The following is a 24,323-nucleotide window of genomic DNA, read 5'->3' as shown; positions in this document are numbered from 1 at the left end:
ATGCGGATACAAAGTCTGCGAATGCAAATTCCAAGTCTGCATATGTAGGTGGTCACATTGCTACCCGCGCAGGGCTCTAGCTATGGCTCATACAGTCTGCGATAGAACAAGGCACAGCGACACTTGAAGAGCATTTGCAAGATTTCCTCTGTTCTGGATGGCATTTCGTTCCAAAAGCTTGCATGTCTGTCTGCACAGCTACTGTACAGGATGTTTGAGAGAAAAGAGAACGGTGATTTTCTCCTGAAAATCAAAATACATCTGGTGACAAGCCTAAGCTTTGCCAGGTTGTGGTACTCTTTCTGGTTGAAAAGCAGGGTGGTCTTTTCTCTCAAATGCACAATGCTGGCTCAGCCATCTATGATTCCTAGAGCCACAAGAACAAGAGGTCTGGCTGTAAGACCGGATTTGACACCAATGAGGTGTGACAATAGCTGCAGTGTCTTTGCAGCCTTGGGATTGAATTCCATGTTCAGGGTCCAGTAAAGAGCTGTCATCGTGCCGACAGCCCCCAGCAGAGTGTGTTCCTGAACCCGAAGCTCATCCACACAAACAAAAAATGAAGTCGCGTCGTAGACGTCGTCGCCCTCGTAGCCAATGGCCGGGTACGTTGGCTGTGCCGCAGGGTCCTAAAGAAAGAAAAAACAAAAACATTTCCATTCAAGATATCCTGATCCACTTATATTTTTAAAGCAGCCATGAAACGATTCTCAGACTTCGGTCAAATGATTGCGGCAATTACTGGCAATTACTTCCTTTCGATAGTATAGTCAAGATCAGAAAACCAATTTTGTACAGGAGCGCTGTTTTTTATCTTCAGAAATAAAATAGTTTAGAGTGTGAGGTACTCATCAACGTTTACACCACTTATGGGTCACATGTGTAGCCATGGGTCATGAGAAATGTAGACTTCCAGTTTTAGTGTGTCTTGTGCACCCCCAGCATTCATTGCAGTGCAGCCTCAGGAGCGGACCTTCTACCGCAGCATTTTTTAAAGCAAAGAAATTAAATAAATGCTCCTGCTATTACCCCTACTAGCTTTGGGTTATGTCTCGAACGGGTGCCTGTATTTTTTAAAAAAGAAGCATGCAAATGAATGAGGCCGAGGAGACTTGGTCGCGTTGCCAATTCTCATTCCCTCTCCTCTTCGCTTTGTCCCCTCGATGAGGTGAACCGAAGCGGGGAGGAGAGAAGCGAGGCCGTTTTCTCTCATTCTCAACAGTTCCAGGGGAATGGTTACATCACATTCTTCCCTCAGTCACGCCCTTCTTTACCAAAAATACCATCCGTTTGGGATATTGCGGCATGAGTGATGTTTTTCGGTTCATGGCGTCCCATTCAACATTTCTGCAGACTCATTTTGTGGAATCCAAATTTTAGTTCAGCATCCCTTTAATATTCTGTCTGGGGCACCGCGGAACACCGCGAGGCAAACCCTGTTACAGTGAAGCACTGGGGAGCGGGTGCTCTCGTTGACTTCCTTGGGTAGATGGTGCCATTAAAACTTTGCACAATGAAAGCCTGCCGATAATACAAGACTTCTGACATATTTTTGTAATGTCAGAGGAACAAAATCTATTAAAATTTGTGAGGAAACAATGCATCACTGCACCAGTGGGTTTAATGAAGCATTATCTCTACACCTCTCGAACTATATTACATTATCTTACAACTTTCAAACCCCAATAGAAACTACTTTTACAGAAAAATCAGAATCCTAAATACAATGGTAATTATGACTTTGTGTTCAGACAAAATGTTTGACACCTCTGACCAATAAAAAAACCTCCTTCAATACTGTTATGAGCCGCGCAATTTTAACACCCTCAGTGCCACTGTACACTGAAGTATATTTTGCCTCTTCAGATGAAAATATGATGCACTGTTATTTTGTTGTTTAGTCCTTGTTTCCCAAATCTTCTGAACCACTAAGGCAAGAAGCGTAAAAAAAAGTCAGGCGCTGAAACATTATGAAAAGGTTGCTTGAACATTGTTTCATGAATCCTTTAAAGGAGCGGTGCAACGATATTCTACTGGAATGCATTTCACTTTACAAGAGCTTACTGGCACTAGTGGGACTCAAGGATACTCGGACCAACGCCACTGGCCAAGAAACTCCTTTGTTGCAGTGTAATTTCAAGGACAAAAGCGATCATTTTCATTCAATCTCTCCGTTGCAAAATTCGATGACGTAATGTGGGGATTGCAGTACACCCCAATGACGATATTTGTATGCGATTCATAAATTGGACCCGAGAGTTGCGTGGGCACTCGATTTGGGCTCGTGATAATCACTAGCTCGAGAAGCATTCAGGTAGTGGCTCGTGTCCAATAACGACGTGTCCAGGTAGTGGCTCGTGTCCATAACGACGTCTGGAACTCAGCGCGTACCCTGTGCTTTGCCGACACCAGCGCGTGGCTATGATCAACATTGGCGGCATATAATCGGCTCCAGATCACGTGGCCGCTTGTTCTGGCTGCGAGTTGAGGGGGCGAATGCTGTTCGTTTTTCTTTTAATTTTTTTTCTGGGACTTCTATTGCGTGGGGTGAAAAACGAACACGTGGTTCATAGGTCATTAACTTCAGGGATCCATTCTAAGCGGTATTTGCACGAAGTACAAAAATTGTTGCATCGCCCTTTTAATGTTGCATGCTTTAAATTAGATTCACTAAAAAAATTCGGTGAAAAATAAGCTCAATATTGAAGCACCTAGCGTCCCACCAATGAAAGGCAAGCACTATAACATGAATTCACTAGAATCCTTGTTAGCCAGTGCTGTGGGATCAGTTGTCAAGAAAGAGGCTTGTCCCCTATACTCACATCTGGGTAGAGGAAGGACAGGCTCCTTTCCTTCACCAAGGATGGCAGTGCCTGCAGCGCAGCCCTGAACAGCATTTCTGTAACAAGAAAAAACCATTAAGACATTTACTATGGGCTACCCGCTGAGAACATAAAATGAGGCCCTGGAAGCTTTCCCATTACTTTCAACATAACAAGCCATCAACTAGTCCATAAAGTTGGGAAATATGAATCTGTTTTATGCCCCATTTTTATCTATCAATGTGCCATATCATCACATTCCTCACACAGAATTTCCATTCTCTGCTTGAAATTGCCCCTTTCCCACACTATTGTGGCAATGGCAGCAGTGACAAAGAATATGTTATTTGGGGCACCTGTCACAAGCCTGATTGGAGACACATTCATGAAAGAGTGCCCTGCTGAAGCAAGCACTCAAGCAGTAGTGGAGCATGATGTTTGCAAACTTTTTATGTTGCACAGCACATCTACAACTCTTCTGTTTCGAATCTATTATTTTCCCTCGGAGCACATGCTTGTTCTCTTCCTTCTGGACTCCCACACTCTCCCCACCACATCTGAGGGAGCACACCATGCTTCCTTCTGAAAAGCTTTCAAGCTTGCTTTCCCATGTGGACATTTAACTCGGGGGCTTAGAAGTTGTTCGAAACTGAGCGCTTCCTCTCTTTTTGTGGTACTTTTTTATACTGGTGAATTTTTGGTGTGATGCAGTTCCACTACCGAGGCATGCATCTTATGAGGTGCTTGATGCTAGCCCTCTACCATATTTTCTGTTTAAATGTATGCTTTAGTTGCACTGAGCTAGAACAAGCAGCTGAATAAATAACAAAGTACAGTCACAAGTTAATCCCTTAAACGACATTAGGTTCAGGAATGTGGCCTCCATTCCTGCCTCTCGGAAGTAACTGTCAGGTTTCAACATCAAAATTGGTGACGAATCAGAAGCCACAAAAAATTATAAAGCCCATGCAAAATTTTCCTCCTCTCCTTGAGAGCCCTAAAAGTGCTGTGCAATGATTTCAACATTGAAAGGATTCACACTTTGTAATTTTCATATTGGTTATCATGTGACAACCATCCCAAAAAGCATCACCTTTCTCTGAAATACTGCGATTCCGCCACATAATTGTAAAGCAAAAAGTGGTAGTATCTTCCGACCTGCAGCCGTGGAAGCTGCAGCTTGACATAGTTACAGGTGGCATTTATAATAGACAATTTGCAATTTTCCCAAGCGCCCCGGCCCGCGCGCTAGGAATTGTGGGAGAAACTGTCCCTCGCCTGGCCACTCTGCTTTGAGATTGCATTGCCTTGTCGCTTGTCTCCTCTTAATCCTCTATTTTTGATTCTATTACCTATTTTTATCTATTCCAGTGTAGTTTTTATTGCTTCTAAGTGTTTCACTTCTCTTCTGCGCACAATATTTCTTATATATATATAGTATTTGTGTCTTCATTTTTGCCTTTTTGACCGGAGTGCCTACGGACAACACGCCGCTTCGCGTGTCATTCCCCGGTCGAGTACTACTGTTGCTATCGATTCCTATCGGGCTGGTAGCTGTTCATTTTTGGTTCATTTGACCCGCGTGCAGTCGAGAGGAGTTATTTATGAACACCCGCGCACATGTTGTAGGGGTAGGCAGACCTCGTAATCAACAATTGCAACGTGAAAGCCAAGTGTGCTGTGATTTGGCTGCCCGCGCTCGCCCCGTTGACTCGCACTGTAGCGTGTGCCTTCGAGTGCCGCTTACTTGACCAAGATACAGCACACCGCTTTGTCGCTGCGAACCATTTGTCCGAATGTTTGCGAAGCTGAGGCATATGCAACGCTGCGGCACCTGACAACTACGCGCTGCGGCGCGATCCCTTTGCAAACGCCGACGGCTCAACATCGCGGTTTGAATGCGCCTATGGCATGCCTTCGTAATCTATTTGCTAAGCTGCTGTCAGTTGCCAATGCCCTTTTTCAAGTGCAGAGATGTGTTGCCGCAAATCATTTGTCTGAATGCCTGCGAAGCCGTAACAGCATTTGGCATATCCAACGCCGCGGCACGTGACAACAACATGCAGTTGTCTTCACCCGAATGCTTCACAGGACACTGCCTTTTGGAAAGCGGTGCCAGGAAACATGCTGTGCGCTGGCAGTATTTTTTGCAGAGCCTGGTACAAAGCAAACTGTACAACCAGACATGTTGCTGCTGAAGGTGACCTAATAAAATAAAATAACTTGAGTTGACATCTTGACTAGAGAAATAAAGTTATCGAAGGAACTACGACTTTAAGATAACTGCCTGGGCGACAGCACATTTCTGCACTTGAAACAAGGTGTTTGGAACTGACAACCTCCTAGCAGATAGATTAATAAGGCATATATACCATAAGCGCATACAAGCCGCGACATCGGACCACCCTCGCTCAAGAAGGGCTCGTGCCGCTGCGCGCAGTTTGTCGGGCGGTGCAGCGTTGGATATGACGAACAGTGTTACGGCTTCGCAGGCATTTGAAAAAAATGATTTGCAGCGACACGTCTGCGCACTTGAAAAAGAGTGTTGGCAACTGACAACAGCTTAGCAGATAGATTACGAAGGCATGCCATAGACGCATTCAAGCCACAACATTGAGCCGTCGGCGTTTGCAAAGGGATCGCGCCGCACCGCGTAGTTGTCAGGCGCTGCAGCGTTGCATATGCCTCAGCTTTGCAAACATTCGGACAAATGGTTCACGGCGACAAAGCGGCGTGCTGTATCTTGGTCAACTAAGCGGCACTCGAAGGCTCATGCTACAGTGCGAGTCAACGGAGCGAGCGCGGGCGGCCAAATCCCAGCAGACTCGACTGTCATGTTGCAATTGTTGATTCCGAGGTCTGCCTACCCCTATGACATGTGCGCGGGTGTTCATAAACGGCTCCTCTTGACTGCACGCGGGTCAAATGAACCAAAAATGAACAGCTAACAGCGCGATAAGAATCGGTAGCAACTGTAGTACTCACCCGGGGAACGACGCGCGAAGTGGCACGTTGTCCGTCGGCACTCCCGTCGAAAAAGGCAAAATAAAGACACAAATACTATATATATACAAAAAATATTGCACACCGAAGAGAATAGAAACACTTAGAAGCAATAAAAAATACACTGGAATAGATAAAAATAGGTTATAGCAGGGGTGGCCAGGCTGACCCTGCCTAAGAGCTGCAAACCCCCCAAACCTCTAAGAGTGGCGGGGGGGGGGGGGGGGGGGGGGAGGGGGGGGGGGGGGCTTTTATTTAGAGCAATAAACGAAACTCGGACTACTTTCGATCTGTTCGAGTCAAAAGCAATCTAACTGACTGTACGTATAGTAGCAGTAGCACAAGACCAAACCGCAACCTGCCTTTCGATTTAAGACGCGTTCCATTTCTCTTTTTGGGGAAGTGCTCGTGTGACCGTGAGGGAGGCGGGAGAAGTGGAAGGGGGGGGGGGCTGTTAGGTGGAGGGATGCGAGCCGCACTTTAACACATGAAGAGCCACATGCGGCTCGCGAGCCGCAGCTTGGCCAGCCCTGGGTTATAGAATCGAAAAACAGAGGATTAAGAGGAGAAAAGTGACAAGGCAACGCGATCTCAAGGCATAGCAGCCAGGCGAGGGACAGTCTCTCCCACAATTCCTTGCCCGCGGGCCGGGGCGCTTGGAGGATTTCGCAAAGGGTCTATTGCGCAAGATATGCATATCTGCTCAATATAAGGCTTATCTCCTATAAATAATGTTGCTTGAATGTGAACAGAGACATAAAAAGGCTTTGTATCACTATTATAGCTGCCTAATTTTAGTGGCGCCGTCTCCCCGATGTTCATGAAAACCCAGTTGAACTAAAAACGAAACTAACTTCTGTGTCACATGATCAGTTTAAATATTACGAGAAATTACCCAAAGACGCGCTTTTTATTTGTTATACAACAATATGTGATACACCTTGTTGTTTTTAATGCCACTCGAACAAGTACCAAAAGTCATTCTAGGTTAGGTGGCACATGCTTCAGGATAGGTGGCACCAGCTACCGCCCGCTACAAAGTGTATAGTCATTATCATTAGTCCAGTTGGTCTCTCCACCACCTTCCCCGTTCGGCGAGTCGCAAGCTTGCCGGAATCATTTTAGCGGCAGCTCGGATGCCTTAAAAATGTTAACAATGCCAGAATGTTTGCTGCTACAATTTTTTTAGTGCCTCCCCTTGCATTCTGAAACAGAAAAGGCTCACTCACACAGAGAGAAAAATGCTCATCTCGGCCGATGTCAACGGTCGCATGAGCAAAGTGGGGTGGCCACACAAGGACAAATTTAGTGTAGTAATGAAGATGTCACATTCATCATCAATTTTATTATAAATGTACCTTGTGTGCCTGCCCTCCTTTGCTCAATGCAACCGTCGGCGCCTGCCGAGGCACGCATTTTTATCTCTGTGTGAATGAGTCTTAAGTGCTACGCAAACGGCGGCAACTGGGTGCTGTGACAATCGTCACCTTCAACTCCTTTGGGCAGTACACACCACCATAACAACTGTACGGCACAACATACCACAACTGGAATGACATCACCAGCCTGAACCACGTCAATGCGCATGTGACTTGGAAGCCTGTGGAGGAGTTGAGTGGTGCCGCGGACCCCGATCTTTTAGAAATTTTTTTTTACAAAGTCTACGGCATGCAGAAAAATATGGTTTTGTGCTTGAGAATTAAGAGAGAAAAACTTCCACAATTATTCGATTGAAGTGCAAAAATCGTTGCACAGCCCATTTAAAAGAACTCAGCACTGGATGACCCGGTTTACTGTGTTTTGTTATCAACACCAGCCTATTTAAGCAATTATTCCTTACCATCTTCTGGGTTAGACTCAGCGCTAAGAAACCGGTTGTCGAAGTCCTGGAAAAAACCAGCGAGGTGTCGCTTGCCCCAGGCTGCCTCCAAGACCCTCAAGCTGCTATTCACTAGGCCAGACATCAGCCTATCTTCTATGGTCTTGCCAGTGACCGCTGTGAACTCTTGCTGCACCTGAACATAAATTTTAAAAAAAGGAACTGTACATGCAATTGATCTGTCATTCTGCAATGCTCAGTTTTAAATTCCAATGACACTTACAAAAGTACCATGCCGCAGTGCAGGGTACTTGTCCACAATCGCCGCCACAGTTGGGTGTTCGACTGTGACCCACAGCCTTCGTGTGGCCAGCGTCCGCGCCATGGAGTCTTCCACATATGCCATGTTGGGCTTGGGCTTTTGGAGTTCTCTTTGCATCTCCAAGACGTGCCCCTGGATGCTGTTAGCGTCCTCCCCATCCATTGGCAGCACTATGTCCTGCAATATGTTACATGGAAACAAAGGGTTGGCACCAAAGCTATTGATCAATCAAACCGAAAATACTATTTCTGAAATAAGCTTCATACAGTGCCAGACCTGGTGACACGCCTTGGTGTGGGGTCTCGGGGTGGCCTGGAGGCCTTTGGTGGCCGCACCTCGCCCTCGCAGTCGTCGTCCTGCCTGGCACGCTCCCGAAGCTTGCGCCTCTCTCGCTTGGCCTGAAGCGCAAGGCTATGCGCCACGAGTCCTGCGTGCACAAACGAGATGAAATTTCGGATGTCATACCAGACGTTCTGAAACATAAGCATGCCAATAGCAGCTTGTAGATGTAATCACATTTCATCCAAGACCCATCATGATGACTAAAGCCCACTCCTTACAACTGCTAAAACTAAGTTCTCTAAAATGACAGGTTTGAATACAACATCTTTTTATATGCCACAATTGCAGAGACAATGTATCATTTAAAATATTAAGTTGATTTGATATACTTTCTGTGTACCTTACTTTAGAGGCTTCGCACAGTGGGGGCGACAAGACTGCATTATCTCACGCATCGCAGTCCAGCTGAGTGGACTCAATGGCTTTAGGCAATGCTGGGATGTCTAACGGGCATGATCACATCCAGCCCTAATGGCACCTTATATGTAGGGCTCAGTGTTTTCGGTAAAAGCCGTAAAGCCCCGAATTGAAGCTCTTGAAGGAGAAAAATGAGTTTCATGGCGGGAGACCCATAACTGTATATGTGTCACACTAGAACACCGTCACTTACCTCTCCCAGTCTTATCTCTGTGTCTAGCACGAACCTTGCACAGGGCCAACCCCAAGATTCTAGGACACGATCTGCTTGCGCCCTCTCTTGGTAGGTGTGCAATATCGCTGAAAAACAGTCGAATCTAGCGATCCGAATAAAATCACGCAAAGTTCCCCCGGAATTATTGAGATCATTGTGATTGATAACTTCAGGAAAATTTTCACCACTTCGTCACTCTTTCTCTTGGTTCCCAGGAAAAAAGAGTGATTCCCCCATAGACTGCCATTGAAATCTCGCTTTATTTTTCACGTTCAGTGAGTTAATAAAGCAACCCCTCAATAGTTCAATAAGTTCCCGCAGGTATATATTCTAGAAGATTTATGCTATCGAAATATTCAAGCAGTTTTCGTGTATATTAATTATCCCAGGTTCCCAGCGAGATAATTAATTACACCTGTAGCTTCCGCCGCGTGAAGGCATCTTTCCAACAAGAAGAGGAGTGCTACGGGAAAGACTACTTTACACTCGTCAGCAAAGGCGCACTTTTTGGCGATGTGCGCCTTTGCTGGGAACCTACAGAAAATACCTCACACGTTTGAAAGTTCTTAAAACATGTACCGTGGTAACTGTTCAATATGATTCCCGGGGAACTTTGCGAGATACGTCTTGGTTGCTGAGATACGGAGCGCTGAAGTGGGCTCCTTTGACAAGATTTCTCCCCGAAGCAGTGAACCGCGCATTTTTTGGCGAAGTGCGCCTCCGCTGGGAACCTACAGAGAACGCCTCAGACGTCTGAAAATTCTTAAAACATGTACCGTGTTAACTGGTCAATATGATTCCTGGAGAACTTTGCGAGATACGTCTTGGTTGCCGAGATACGTAGCGCTGAAGTGGGCTCCTTTAACAAGATCTCTCCTCGCAGCAGTGAACCGCGCATTTTTTGGCGAAGTGCACCTCCGCTGGGAACCTACAGAGAACGCCTCAGACGTCTGAAAATTCTTAAAACATGTACCCTGGTAACTGTTCAATATGTTCCCTGAGCACTTTGGGAGATACGTCTTGGTTGCCGAGATACGTAGCTCTGAAGTAGGCTCCTTTGACAAGATCTCTCCCCGAAGCAGTGAACCGCGTATTTTTGGCGAAGTGCGCCTCCGCTGGGAACCTACAGAGAACGCCTCAGACGCCTGAAAATTCTTAAAACATGTACCCTGGTAACTGTCCAATATGATTCCCGGGGAACTTTGCGAGATACGTCTTGGTTGCTGAGGTACGTGGCACTGAAGTTGCCTACGTTTATGGAAATGATCAAACCGCTGAGTGTTTTGCCAAGGTACGGCTCAGCTGGGAACCTGTGGAAAAAATTGCAAAGTCTTGGTCATGGTGACAAAGCTGAAGGGCACAGAATGTTCGTGCGCAAAGATTGGCGAAGATTGACATATGATGTGTCAATGGACGTTTTGCAGAAATGCGGGTTCGAGAGTAAATGGATCTGTCGCGCTTTTTCTCTTCGTGCTGGCCGAGAGAAGAGGGACGGAGGCTTCTTTGTATTTACCTCAGGGCGAAAGATAATCGTAAAGATAAACAAAAGGGGTTTAGAGGGAGCTTGATCTAGGTCACCTCGACACAATAATCTATTCACTTGCTGAGTCAGCGCCCACAAACATGGCCGCCACACGATAAAGCAACGCTTTTATTCGAGAGCTCTGTGAAAAATAAAAGAAGGCAAAGCAAACTCGCCAATCGGATAACCGCTTTTGCCTTCAGCGGTCATGCTTGTGTGTAGTGACTCGACATTAAAAGACGCAGTGGACATGCCTGCGGCCAGGGGACGCTCGTCTTCTAGCCATGTACTCTCGAACCAATATTTCTGCGTCCATTGTTGTGTAAGCTTTGCGTGGTAGGACGTCATGCTTTGCGTTGTTGGCGTTAAGTATTGCTCCCTTCGCGAAATGTCGTACGCTGCGCCTGCGTCCACAGCCCAGTGACTCGGCATTTTTTGCCCGGGTGATAAACGATGGAAAGGTGTATACTCTGTATCACTAAAACCGTGCAGTGACGCCAAAGCTACAGCCTCGTATGTCAAACAGAAAATCAAACGGCACTCTGCACTATCACTCTGCGGCGCATGAATCCGCGTTGGCTGTGTCCGCTCACATGAGCAAAAAGCAGACGATGTTCGATCTTCTGATTTGCTTACGACGGCTGTAACTTTGGCTGTATTGCGCGGGTTTAGTGAGACGGAGTACAGTTATATAACAGCTGAATTATGGAACTGATAGCGCATGCGCGATATTTTTGATGGCCGTTAATTTCTTGTCGCTTCCCTCTTGACCAATCTTTGCTGAGTCGGCGTTGTTATCGACGATGAGTTTAGATTACGCTGGCAGCTTTCCGGCACAAAAGGCTGGAGCAATCGCGGCTGATACAATCTGGTCTTCAATGCTTGTGCGTTCGGAGACAAGGTCGCGGGACAGGATCCGGACTTCAGTGAATTTTTATGAAGCGGTATGATGGCATAACCAGTTTGTGCCCATGAGCTATGCTAAAAATATTACTTTCCTTAGAACGAAGAGTTCGAGCAGTTTGGATTCCCATTGACAGAAATTGACAATTCCGAAGTTTTTTTTTTTCTTTGTGTCATGTTTGAGAAAATGCCTAATCCATAAATTACGTTGGCGCATTCGCAGTCAATACAGTCCACAATAAAGACAACCTCCATCGGTTTAACTATTTAAGTAGGATTTTGATTAATGCCTCCCCAATTAGCGTCGAAATTGTCGTTGACTGAGTCATAGTAGGGAATCCGGGTGGAGAGCTGGCTGAAAAAAATAGATCAGCCGCTGGAATGCCGTTCGCATAGACATAATCTTATTGCTGCTGTGAGTTAGTTTTTTTCTGTTTAGACAAGATAGGCGCTTTTAAACCCACGTACTCGCTGTGTTTGTATCGTCCCTCATTTTTTCCCCAGTCTCGGGGTTTTGTCTAAAATGTTATTCGCTTAGTTTCATTATATTGCTCGCGATTACAGCGTAGTTGCTTTACTACTGCTTTGATATTTATATAGTGAAATATCTTGAATTTTAATGAATAAAAAACTAATTTACAACTCTGTATTGATCTTCTATTCCAAAAAAATAGCTACTTCCAGTAGTTACATGTCAAATGAAGATTGGTTAGGCATGCGCCCTTTTCTCGAGATATGTTTTTCGAGGTTATATATGTTTGCTCAACGTATTAACATAAATATTTATATTCTTTTACGTTGTGTTGTCGCACGCGGTTCCAGTATTTGTGGTACAATATTAAAATCTGCGGAGTAGCAACACCTAAAAAGACAGACATAGAAGTTTTACATATACTTTCATGCTGGCAGTAATCCAGGCACAGATTAAGCAAGAATGAATACAGTCGTGCATGCAACATAGTACGCTGGATGGGATACATAAGATCTAATGGAAAGGAGAACGACCTAGATGGGGCGCTTTCTCGAGTTTCTTGTCCATCTGTGTTTGTTTTGAGATAAGTCGTCTTACAAAATGCATTTACTGTTTCCATGTAGTAGTAGTAGTACAATATGTATGTATCGCTTCTCAGAAAACGATTCATGTCATCTTTTCTTGGTTAACGCCATCTGGGGTGAAAGGGAAGGAAGGGGGAGGGAAAAAGGTAGCCACATATGCTTCGCCAGCCCTCAGAGACGGAGAAACTCTAATAGATTCCACTATGTCTTTTCTATGAGAGTTTTCCATTTCTGGAGGGCCCATCCTTCATATGATGTGGGCCTCGTTTCCTCTTCGGGAGAGCTTATGCCACGCTTCGCGATATCGTGAGACCCCGGCCCAGTCCCTTACGAAGTGCGAACATATCGCCAGGGCCCTACAGTGTTCAATGTTGGGGCGATTCATAGGTCGTCTGGGTCCGTAGGTCTGCAAAACCTTGTCTGCCAGAAAGGAGTGATTATGGGTGATAGCCGTCTTGGTCTGATGCAGCCTGAGAATCACCTGTTCCCACCGGCTCTAGCCCGGTGAAATTGGGTGAGAATCTGGTGGGAGGAGGGAGATTAGCCTGAGTTTGCAGGCTAACAGATCATCTCTCTATGCCTCGTCTGAGACCGCGCTATGCCGGGCCTATCTTCTCGCGGTTCGAGGAACCGCGAGTGAGTGGGTACATCCGTACTGCTGCGATATCGCGGTGTTGTTCAACCTTTTGTTTCCCGGAATGCCTTCGTCACCCGAGATCCAGTCTACGACGACTCGGTTATTTCACGAAGCTTCGAATTTGAAGTCTGACGCCACCCTGCCAATAGAAAAGTGTGCATTTTCTGAAGGCTTCTGGTGAATCGGTGCACATGAGTGATTTGGGTCGCTGGTGACTGTTTGTGGCTTCCCTGGCCACCTGTAATATGGCCAGCCGCTTTGCCGTCTTCGGGGTGCTTGCCTTGTGTGTTTCTCCTCTCCTCGTTTGACCGCGGGTAGGATGGTCCCGACTCTCAAGGGATGCACGTTCAGGCTCGCTTGTGTCGGCGTCAGTTTCAGGGACGTCAGTGTCATCTTTCACTTGATGAAGCTTCTTTATGTGATCCTCGCTACTGTATTGGCGCTCCTTTCTCTGCTCTTTGCCTTGGTTCGTGGAGATCGGCTTGCTTGTAGAGACATCCCTTGTTTTCCATGGCGACTGTTGCGTCACCACGATTGTCCTTTTCAATTCTATGCAGGATAAGAACAAATGGTTGCGGTACACACAACAAAAAAATTAAAACCACATTCCACTGTGTGGGCTCGAGCTCGTCGCTCCAACCCCTATTTTGGTCACGCAAGAACTTGGACACAAATTTATTTCCTACGCTTCGCGCATCGTGAATAATCGCCTTCGGCTTCTGGGACCAATAATAAACAAGCAATTTTTGTTTGTTGCCCCCACGTATGAAGCAGCGTTGCTGTTCGATCTTGTCTCCACGACATTTTGGTTGCACGTCGAAATACCCCTAGGTTTTCTGAAGAATCATCAATCCTTCGCTGGGGTGTGCTATACTTAGTTTCACCTTCAGTCCGAGCGCAGTGGATGCTACGCGCCGTTCCAGCCAATCCAGCGCCGGGGGAGTATCGCGTGATCTCGAGCTCCGCGTGTCGCTCCGCCCAACCACAAGGTCACGTGATACTCTCCCGGCGCTGAATTGGCTGGGATGGCTCGTAGCATCCGCTGCGCTTGGACTGAAGGTGAAACGAAGTATAGATGCTCTGCGTTGGTTTGGCATGTAAACACAAAAGAATAAGGTTCCTTAAAACAGGGCTGGCTTGCTCGAACTAAGGCACCCTAGCTCGAACCATTGTCTGAGATGAGACTGTCTGAAAGAAAGCACTGCCAAAGCTAGCGCATGAGCGGAGTGGCGCGTGAAGTCGCGTCTCAAATGCTCACGCGCCCCATGTTTGGCAGGCTTTCTTTCCTTCAAACGGTCTCATCTCAGACGCTGGTTGAGCAAGCCGGCCCTGATGTTTCAAGGCACATTTATTAGTTTTTCCTCGCCAACACTCCTAAGCTGACAGTGTGGTGGAAGCTACGTACTTGCTGGACCAGACACCTGTCGTTCTTGCCACACGGGATCACACTCTGGGTGAAGCGATAACAGGCAGTCGATTGATTCGTCCGATGAACATGTAGTTTACATCGCATTGTCAGCTTAGGGGTGAACCCGAGTGTAGGTAAAATGTCATAGATATTTATGCGCGCTTACAATCAACTGACGACTGGGTGTTGTTTTCCTATCACGCAACCAGCGGAGTGAACAAACTGATACCCGGCACCACCGTGCAGGGATATGATAAATGTATGCCCTTACTCAGTTTGTTTTGCTTTATTGCAAAAGGGCTGCGACGGCTAAAAGAACACTTCCTTGCCGCGGAATAATGCCTTGTCGTCTTTCGGCGCGTCTTCATGTGAATAGAATCAGCTCCCAGTGTGTTTTAACGCGATAGCGTTAATGAGCTCGTGTCGCAGAAAAGCTGACGTCGGTGGCGTGACGCGAAAGCCCGGGATCGGTCAACAGGGTGATGACGTAACAGCCACATGACCTCGCGCGGAAATTTCAAACAACCCACAACGCTCACGTGAAAAGTGACGTCACGCGTGGAATGAAAGTGATAAAAAGATTACATGTAATGCGAATTAAAGATCGCCGCATTTCTCAAATGATTTCACTTTATGAAGTAATTCATTTTCTACGAAGACAAATTTGAAGAATTTTAGGCGGGATTTGAACCCATGTCCTCTCAGTTGCGCGCCAGCACGCTACTCACTACGCCACGTAAGGCAGCTTGCACGGCTTGGGAACGAAGAGTGTTGTGTCATGAGAACTAGGTCGTTGTGTGACTCATGAGCATGAGAAGCGAATGAGAAGGCGATGCGAACGGGGCCCGATAACGCAATCGCGTTCCACTCCTAAAGGCGAAGCTTAAGCGTCCTCCAAGTTTCTCTTTTTTGCGCCATTGCCGTGCAACCTTAAGCAGAATGCGACATTCTACATGCTTTAAAAAGAAAAAGATAAAGATTAGTTTTGTGTTTTGGTGGAATGAGCTATCTACAAACTAGCAAGGTACCATGCAGGCCCCAACGGGGCGTGTGTTTGTGAACTAGCCTTCTTACGCTGTGCTGGGCTTTCTAGAGCGGCGTGTCAGTCTTGTACCTGGTCTGAGGTGCGAATAACGATTCGTAGCCTTGTTCGCATGACAGACCCTCATTACAAATCGGACCGCCAGGCGTTCAGTTTTTCCACTGAACTATTGAAATTTTACACTGTGCCTCGACATGCTTATACATCATAAAAAGGGCAGTTTGACACTCTCGACATCCATTCCACGATGTTCTGTGCGTCTTGACAACCCTCTTCGTCCAATTAGCATGTTGTGTTTGTAGGCACGCGCGCTCTGCATGCTGCCGTCTGGAGCGGTAATTTTGCAACCAAAAGTTTTAAGCAAATGGCACGTTGCCCGCGCGTCCATCAGTGTGTGAACGTCAGAACGCACTGGTGCACGTCGCGTCAAATTACAATGTAGCATGCTCCTTGGGCTTGGATCATTTCGAAAAACATCTATACTTCGTTTCCCGTTATCTGCGAGCGAAGCCAAAGGTACAAGTACAAGCAGACTGACTGCCTTGAATAATGCTTGCAATCCACAGGCACGCGTGCGAAACAGGAACACTCAGAGCGCTGGGCTCGCACTTCTAGCTTTGACTTCGCTCGCGCATAAGGCGATACGAAATATATTTGCAACTTGTGGACGGCCTTGAGACACACGACTGAGGTGTTTGAAGCATGGTAGGCTTAGGGTTCCTAGGTAGGCTTTGCTTGCTTATTTTTTTCCCGCCTAAAAAGAACGCACGCGAAATATAAAAGTACCACGAGACAACGCGCCCTCGTGCCGCGATTGGTGGGCGCGTTGTCACGTGGTCGAGCGTCCGACACTTCTTCGCTAGAATAATCTAGTGTGGGTTCGCGTATAGTACCAGCTGAGGTGAATACAGCACTGGCTCTACAATAGTAGGTAACACTTCCCCCCAAACCTCGCTTTTCTCCGACCGATAGGCTCCTACGCCTCTGACGCGTGATGAAGCGTTTTCTTCCAAAATGCGGTCGCTGGGTAAAAAGATTAAAGGGTGTGAGGGGGAACGAGCTATAAGAGAGGAGGTTAAGATAGCGGTGGACCGACGCACCGGCGTTTCGGAGTCCGTTCAAGGTTGATACGCCACGTGGCGTGAAAGTCAAGAACTAGGCCGGCATGTCCCAGAAAGCTGGCCATGAGATAATGGTTTGCACCTGCAGTCATGACAGTGACACAAAAGATGGCCACCTTGAACCCCATTCACTTTCTGGTAGTGTTCTCTTAGTTGCACATTAACACATCTGCCTGTCTGGCCCACATATTTCTTTCCAAATGAAAGTGAAAAGTTCCTAATTAAGCAGCGCCTCAATACTTTTTCGAACGGGTTTGTCAGATTACACACTTTTGCGAGCTTCTCTGGTGCGGAGCAGACAACTTCCACGTTAACCCGCTGTGCAATTTTTTCAAGGCTGTGCGCTGTTTTGTACATATACGGCACAACTGCAACTTTCTGTCTAGTTTGATCTTTATTTTTAGTTTATTTTCATTCCTTGGGGCCATATCTTTAAATAGAGATGAGCAATTATATTAAAATCTGACAATCTCCGGTTACTCACACATCCTGTTCCAGTTGAGTCCGAGAGCTCCGGGAAGGTCCTCACGAGCCCCCTTGCCGCTACCTCATATAGCTTCTCTGGAAACCTGCCAGAGCAAACAGTTCAGATGAAGAATGAGCAAAAGGAGAAAGTACAGCCTTGGTACACTGCATGGTGCCATTAGCAAGAACAAGTGACTGATTGCTTCTGCAGTGTTCCTAACAGGTGGTGTTCACTGTTGGCCAAAGTATACCTCGCTTCACCTTGAGCCCGAGTGCAGCAGGCACTACGAGCCATCCCACTCAGCCAAACCAGTGCCAGCAGGGTATCAAGCAACTTCCTCGTTGGGCGGAGTCACAGGCAGCGCTCAAGGTCACAAGACATTCTCTCAATCCTGGATTGGCTGGGATGGCCCATACCCCCCACTGCGCTCGGCCTGAAGATTAAGTGAAGTGCAGGTCACTGCTGCTCAGTGCACCTTAAGGGGGGACACTACCCAGAAAAATCAATTTCTGCAAAAAAAAGTTGATTTTGAAAAATGGCATATTTACATCCACCAACATCTGGAGAGTATTCCCAGAAAGTTTCGTTAGTTTACACTGCATAGTTAATTTTTTATATATTATTTTCGGTCCACCGATGCTAAAGAAAAGGTAGGGTTTGAAGCACTTTGAACGCATTTTTCTCCATTCCACTTTTTGGCATAAATTTCCCTTTAGGAAAACTATCGTTTTGTTATTACATAACTTGGATTTATTTTTATAAGTTTTTCTGGAGTGAAATTTTAAGGGGAAGATAGCTATGAGCTTGAATTTTTTATTTTTGTCATTTTTCATGCTCAATAACTAGCATTTTGGACAAAGGATGGAAATTTAAAAAAACTGCAGCTGTGTTTAGTGGCTTTTTTGTCATTAAATATGGTATAATATAGAAATATAGCTCCATAGCTATCTGCTCTGAACTGTTCTAAAGCAATATAACACATAAAAACAACAAATTTATAAGTAATTTCAAAACGATAGTTTTCCTACGTAGACACGTCCACTTTCGTCTTTGACCATTTCCAACTTTTTTTGTACTTCACCTAGGCTAACAAAATTTGGCACAAATGTTCTCAACATCAACAGAAACAAGCCCTGTAAATGTCATTTAAATCAGACAAGTGGTTCAAAAATTGACTTTTTTGGGTAGTGTCCCCCCTTAACAGCAAGCCCACGCGGTGCTTCGGAAAAGTACACAGTGCGACACTGTTAGCACGAAGAAACCGACAACGATTTTCTAAGATTTGAGAAGGATGTCAAGACACCACCAGAGCTGCGAACATTGCTCACTTGGTACTCGCAAATAGTCAGCAAAACTTTGAGCTCATCAAATCTGTATGTGCAAATCACGAAGAAGCTTTGAAGGTGCATTCGTGCCAAGTGTATCATACAGTGTACACCAGTTACCAATTATGAGTAGAACAAAATGTATGCTGGTATCATTGGCACCCATAAACCAGCTATGAGCATGACAAAAACTGCCAAGATAACATGCAAGGCCAGTGGTCAGTCTTCTTATTGTGGAAGAGGAACAGCACAAAGATATACTAAGGACAAGGAGGTAAATACAGACACGGCACTGTGTACTAACTGAACTGAGTATTTATTTCTGTAATGAAACAGAAATAAACACAAAAAAGAGAAAGAAGCACACAAAGAAACCGATAAGATGGTGCCACACCACACCTACCTGTGGTCAAACGAACTTGCCATGTAAGCCACTATGTGACTCTTCAGTCATTGACAACACACTAACACATGCATTCTCTCAAAGAAATTAAAAAAGCTTTGTCAGTCTCCCTCGCAGTCTTGTTTCTGAGGCAGGCTAGAGTCGTGATTTCATGGAACCGTGGCTCACAGCCGCATCGGCTATAATGAACTACAAGGTGGCCAGGGCACGAAAATGCTCCTTTGCCCTTGCATTCACACACCTGCCCATTTACCCTAGTGGCTCGCAGCCAATGTGGCTGCGAGCCACCATTAAATGAAATCATGATTCTAGCCCGCCACGGAAGCAAGACTGTGAGGAAGATTGCTGAAGTGTTTTGCATTTCTTTGATAAGAGAGGATGTGTATGACAATGTGCTGTTGGTGGCTCTGGGGAGTGATGAAGAGGCAAGTTCATTTAACCACAGATAGGCATGGCATGGCACTGTCTTATCAGTTTATTTGTGCATTTTTTATTCATCTGTTCATCCTGTTTCGTGCAGAAGTAAACATCTAGTTGGTAGTCAGTGCCATGTCTGTGTTTACCTCCTCTTCTTGTTTTCCATTTATTTTCACGCTGTTCCCCTTCCTCGATGTCAAACCTACCCGCCAAACTTTATGCCTTGCTGCTTCCAGTTCTACTCTCCGAATACATATCTTGATCTTTAGTTACGAATACCCTGCCACGATGCACTGAAGGATTTGTGAACTCCATCCGTGTCCACAATATCAAGATGGGAGATAGTAGCAAAGATTATGCTAGTGCTGTCTGCAAGAGCTGCTGCATGAAGATTAATTGAGGTCACAGTAAGGCCTCGATGTGCCTAGAAGAGCACATCAAGTTTGTAAGTCACATAAAGTGAAAGCCATGCACTATCTGAATGTGAAACTGAAGACAAGAACGATAAGAAAAATATGCACATAGTGTACTACATTTTGGAAGAAAATGCTTTAAAGAGCGCACATGGTCAAAGCATATCCAGTAAAAAGACCCGGTAAATCTTTACCTGTATATATATTCGCTGATAGAAGCCTAAAATTTCATTTTCAAATAAAAACTGAAGAAGGTATGCCGTATTAAAAACAAACTAAGTGTTGAAATGCTGGACCCCCTTTATAGGGTAACACTGAAACCGGCACACTACTAACTTACAGATCATAAAGGCACAAATCGTGGTACAACCACTCGATGATCCTGCCCCTGCACGATAAGTGGTGTCCCTTCTTGTGCTTTCCAAGGGACTGCACAATGTCCAAGGGGACTGGAGGGAAACTGTATGTCGATCGGTCCTTCACGGAAACTCTCGACGGTCCGGGGGCTTCTTGGACGATGACGTCCATGACCCTAGATATACCAGTTGAAGCAACAGATGAGCTACACCGTTTAAAGATGCCATTTCTCGGACGACGACTTGCTGATGTTTCGTCTGACAATGTTGACACAAAGACTTGCAGGGAAGAGAAATGTGCCATACTTTGGGAAAGTAAAGGCAGTGAATTCACACTACCTTAATATATATATCTGACAAATCGCAAGACACAGAAAACTTCCTGTTGTGATTTCTGGTGCTCTATAGCATCAGAACTCAATCAAACACATGGATGAACTACTGTATGTAGCACAGACAATAGTGCCAGAGAGCAACAATAAACATATCTGATGGCTTAAAACTACCTGATGTGTATAATATTATCCTGTTTAGAGTCTAATTTTACTCTGCACGAAAACCTCATATGATATAAAGTGTGGCAGGCAACAGAATTCCATTCCACTTAAAGGAACTTTCAAGCTTAAAAGCCTGTATTACAGAAAAGTAATGTATGTCTATACTACCATAAAAATGCCAGCAAAATGTCAACTCCAAATGCCAATCATTCATAACTGAAATTGCCTCTGAACGTAATTGTAGAGTATTTCGTCACTTCAAGGCTGTGGAAAGTATGACTATAGCAGAGATACGATCTACTGACTTGATTGCAGCAAGCACTTAGCACAACCACTGAAAGTCTCAACTAGCTCCAAAGACGTAGAGGAGCTTAAAGCGATAAATCATTCACCAAGCAAAATGACCCCACCCCCCGGCTGCCCGCATGTTGTACATTTTCTTGACACGTGACTTCATGAAAACTGTGACGACAACAACAAAAACATAGCGCTTTTTTCCTGTGACACACTGGGTGCCACCAACTTTTCGCTGTTATTGTCTCGTATTTGGTGTCAAGGTCAAGAAAATGTACCAGGGGGTTACTTTTGCCTACCAGATCATTGTTCTAAGCCCCTCTACCTCACTGACTAGCTCCGACAGTGCACATACAGCGGAGCATATCGAGATCAGGAGACGGCACCTCCTCATCTTCAATAATCACACCCTAGAGAGCTGTCCTGTGCTCAAGTGTGCTTATTGCCACATGTGAAAGCTGAGCGAGTTTAAAAAATTACCTGCCCGTGATCAAACCACCTGGACCCAAACACCTATTGCAATGCATGCAGTGCTTCCAACATGGTGCTGCAAGGTGCCATGAAAACCTAATATCTATGTTTGCAGGGGTAGCGGGCAGCAGGGGTAGAGGCAAGAGCAAGCCACTGCTGCCACACTACCCTCCTCATGCCCCTTCTCGTGTATTGCGCCACTTGCCGTTGCCAGCCAAAGCCAAAATGACCAATGTGCCAACTGGTCTATGCAATATAATGGCGAGAGCAATATCTAAAGGGGGTGGATTAGAGAAGGCCTGTTACATATGGGCTTTTGGAATGTGTGTAAAAGTTCCAGTGGTTGTCTTAGAAAGCATTTTTGCCCACCTGTACTGCGATGCATCCTGCACAACTGTCAGCTGCGCCTTATCTTGGAGGACCATGTCCTCCATAAGATCAACGTCGGTGCCGAATCCAGCATGGTAAACCTTAAAAGACAAATAAGATAATGCGCTCACAGGTGCAAATGAAACTGTTTGCATGAGCTGCAACGGTGAAAGGATATGGTTGAACACCATGCCTCTTCCTGCAGCAGATCATGCAGACCACTCAGTAATACAGTGGAAAGCCACTGCACTTCAGTCGTGTCATTGTCTGCTGACCAGCTAAATCATCCACCAAGATTGTGCCGCAGCCTTGTACTGGGACACAAGTGCCTAAGCTACTAAAGAGTAAGATGTTCACATTGTAATGAGACAGAATACACAAGGCATACTTTTTGTTTTTACGGAATATTTGTATGCATGAACCCCAGTGTGATAATGCAATAAACAAGTGGTTGCTGCCTCAAAAGCACTTGCGTCCAAATGTCGCTGAAACTGTGCCAATCGACATACCTCGAGCTGCTTGAGTCCAATCGTACATAAGGTAAGGAGCTAGATATCTGAAGGGGCATGATTTAATCTATATGCATCATCACCCCATTAATACGACACTCGAGCAGCACTACCTCACACTAATAATGATCACACAATGCATGGAGATGATTGGAAGAACTGCGACGGAACTGGCTGTCAACGGACGGACCTGGGAGTATTTGTGCTTCCATGGGCTTAACAATATAGTAACGTTGACTGGAAAGGGCAACCTCAAAGCTCAACGAAGACTCCACATGGAACACAGCCGCACATCTCTCAACTGCGCCATGCGCCTCCCGGCAAAGACATTTTCTTTTCAGATTTTTGCGACGATTAACAAAACAAGAAAAAAAAAAAGCAACCTACATGATCACTACATGGGGACCAGCGGTAATAGCATCATCATCACTACCACCACATAAAAATAACTATGATGATGATCACAGTTGGGGTACTCGGAACACAGGTGCTGATAAGGGCTTCCCTCAGAGTTCTGGACGTGGCTTCACGGTGAATGCACAATGAGGGTTCTTAATACAGTCTTGCGTTTGCAGCGAAGCATCCACGTGCAACCTCAACTATGGTCCCTTTGCCGAAATAACTGGTGGTCCAGATGTCGGGCGGATCTAAATAAATTGCAAAAAATCAGATTCGTAAGCTACCCATATAAGTTCGGCTTGTGGTGGATTTACTTGTAAGATTATAAAATACTTACCTCAGTCATAAGCTATGAGGGAAAACAAGTAAATTCCTATGTTCTCCAATGACACCAATAAAGTGACTCCGTGGGCCATTCATACATTTAACAAAAAAAAAATGCAAAGAAAGACTTTCTCGCCTTGTTATCGATCCTTGTTTTTGTCTATAAAACGCTCCATGGGCCAACAAGAATGTTTTCTAACTTTAAGAGGAAAAGGCTTCACCTGAAGCCGGCCCATAGAACTTTTGTTTTTACTTGGAACTTTTAAATAGGGCAAGTTTTTCTTTAATATTTTCACAAATTAAATCCACCACCTAGACGAAGTGGTGTGGTAAATTACAGTGTCGTAGCTTGCAAATCTGATTTTTTTTTTTTTGCGACTTATCGAAGTCTCGGCCCGACATCTGGACCCGGACGTCCAGTGGTTGCTGTACCTTATATATGTCCTGGGCACGCGCCGATCAATAGAGGCGAGAAATAAAGGGAAGACAAACACAAGGGCGGAAGAGTCGTCTTGTCCGTCCTTGTGTTTTATGTTCTTCCCGTTATTTCTAACTAGTAATTACACTTACCAGCACGCTCTCCATTCAAAGTATCTAATCATATTCCCTGCATGGGAGACGTAACGCCTGAATAAATTGTTGTCACTGTCCAATGTAGGTGAATTTTTATTAGACCCAGCTTTGGAAACGTTGCTTAACCGCCTTGGCATAAAGAAATCGAAAGCATGATAGGATAGGATAACCTCTCCATAACTTGGTTTTGGGAACACCGCACGACACCCTCCACACAAAGAAAACAAAACCATGCTTACCAGGATGTCGCTTGATTGGAGGTCCAGCCCCTGGAACGCTTCTTTATGCGCAAGGCTTCTGATCAAATCGGGGCGCCTGCGCTCTCCTCCCACAGTGACCACGATTTTGCGTTGGCCGTAACGCACCAAGCACTCGATCGCATCCATTTCAAGGAGCACGTTAGCACACCAGGATCTAAACCGTGCTGAAACCACGACCGGTCGTGGCTGAACCGCTGAACCAGCTAAAGTGACTTGGATTGGACTGGATTGGTTTGACAGGTGGTGTTGGTTTGGTCCGTTTGCCCCCCCCCCCCCCCCCCCCCCCCCATGGGACAATTGGATTTATAGATTTATGTTCCTGCGAATTCACGGCATTTATTTCTTTGTTCGTTGTAGTACAGTTTAAATATTTAACACCCGAGTCAATGTAGGACAGTTTAAATATTTAACACCCGAGTCACTTAGCGACCGAATCACTGTAACTCCGCACATACATCCACAAAATCCACTGTCATTTTTCAAAATTGAAAATAAAGCATCCAGCGGTGTGGATGTTATAATTTTTTGTGTGTGCTTTGTATGTTCAGCTGATCCGTTCGTAATAAAATAAAGCTATCATCATCATGAAATAAAGAAAATAAAGCTATGGCCGCTGCTC

The 24,323-nt window shown here is 45.6% G+C and overlaps 1 pseudogene; it reads right to left on the bottom strand.

Moving 5' to 3' along the window:
• Window positions 1-350: 350 nt before the first annotated feature.
• On the bottom strand, window positions 351-23,830 carry LOC120849146 (annotated as a pseudogene).
• Between the last annotated feature and the right edge of the window lie 493 nt (window positions 23,831-24,323).

This window comes from Ixodes scapularis, unplaced genomic scaffold (assembly GCF_016920785.2).
Source record: "Ixodes scapularis isolate PalLabHiFi unplaced genomic scaffold, ASM1692078v2 PGA_scaffold6__148_contigs__length_123643588, whole genome shotgun sequence".
Taxonomy (NCBI): Eukaryota; Metazoa; Arthropoda; class Arachnida; order Ixodida; family Ixodidae; genus Ixodes; species Ixodes scapularis.
This window is presented reverse-complemented; position numbering and strand designations above follow the sequence as displayed.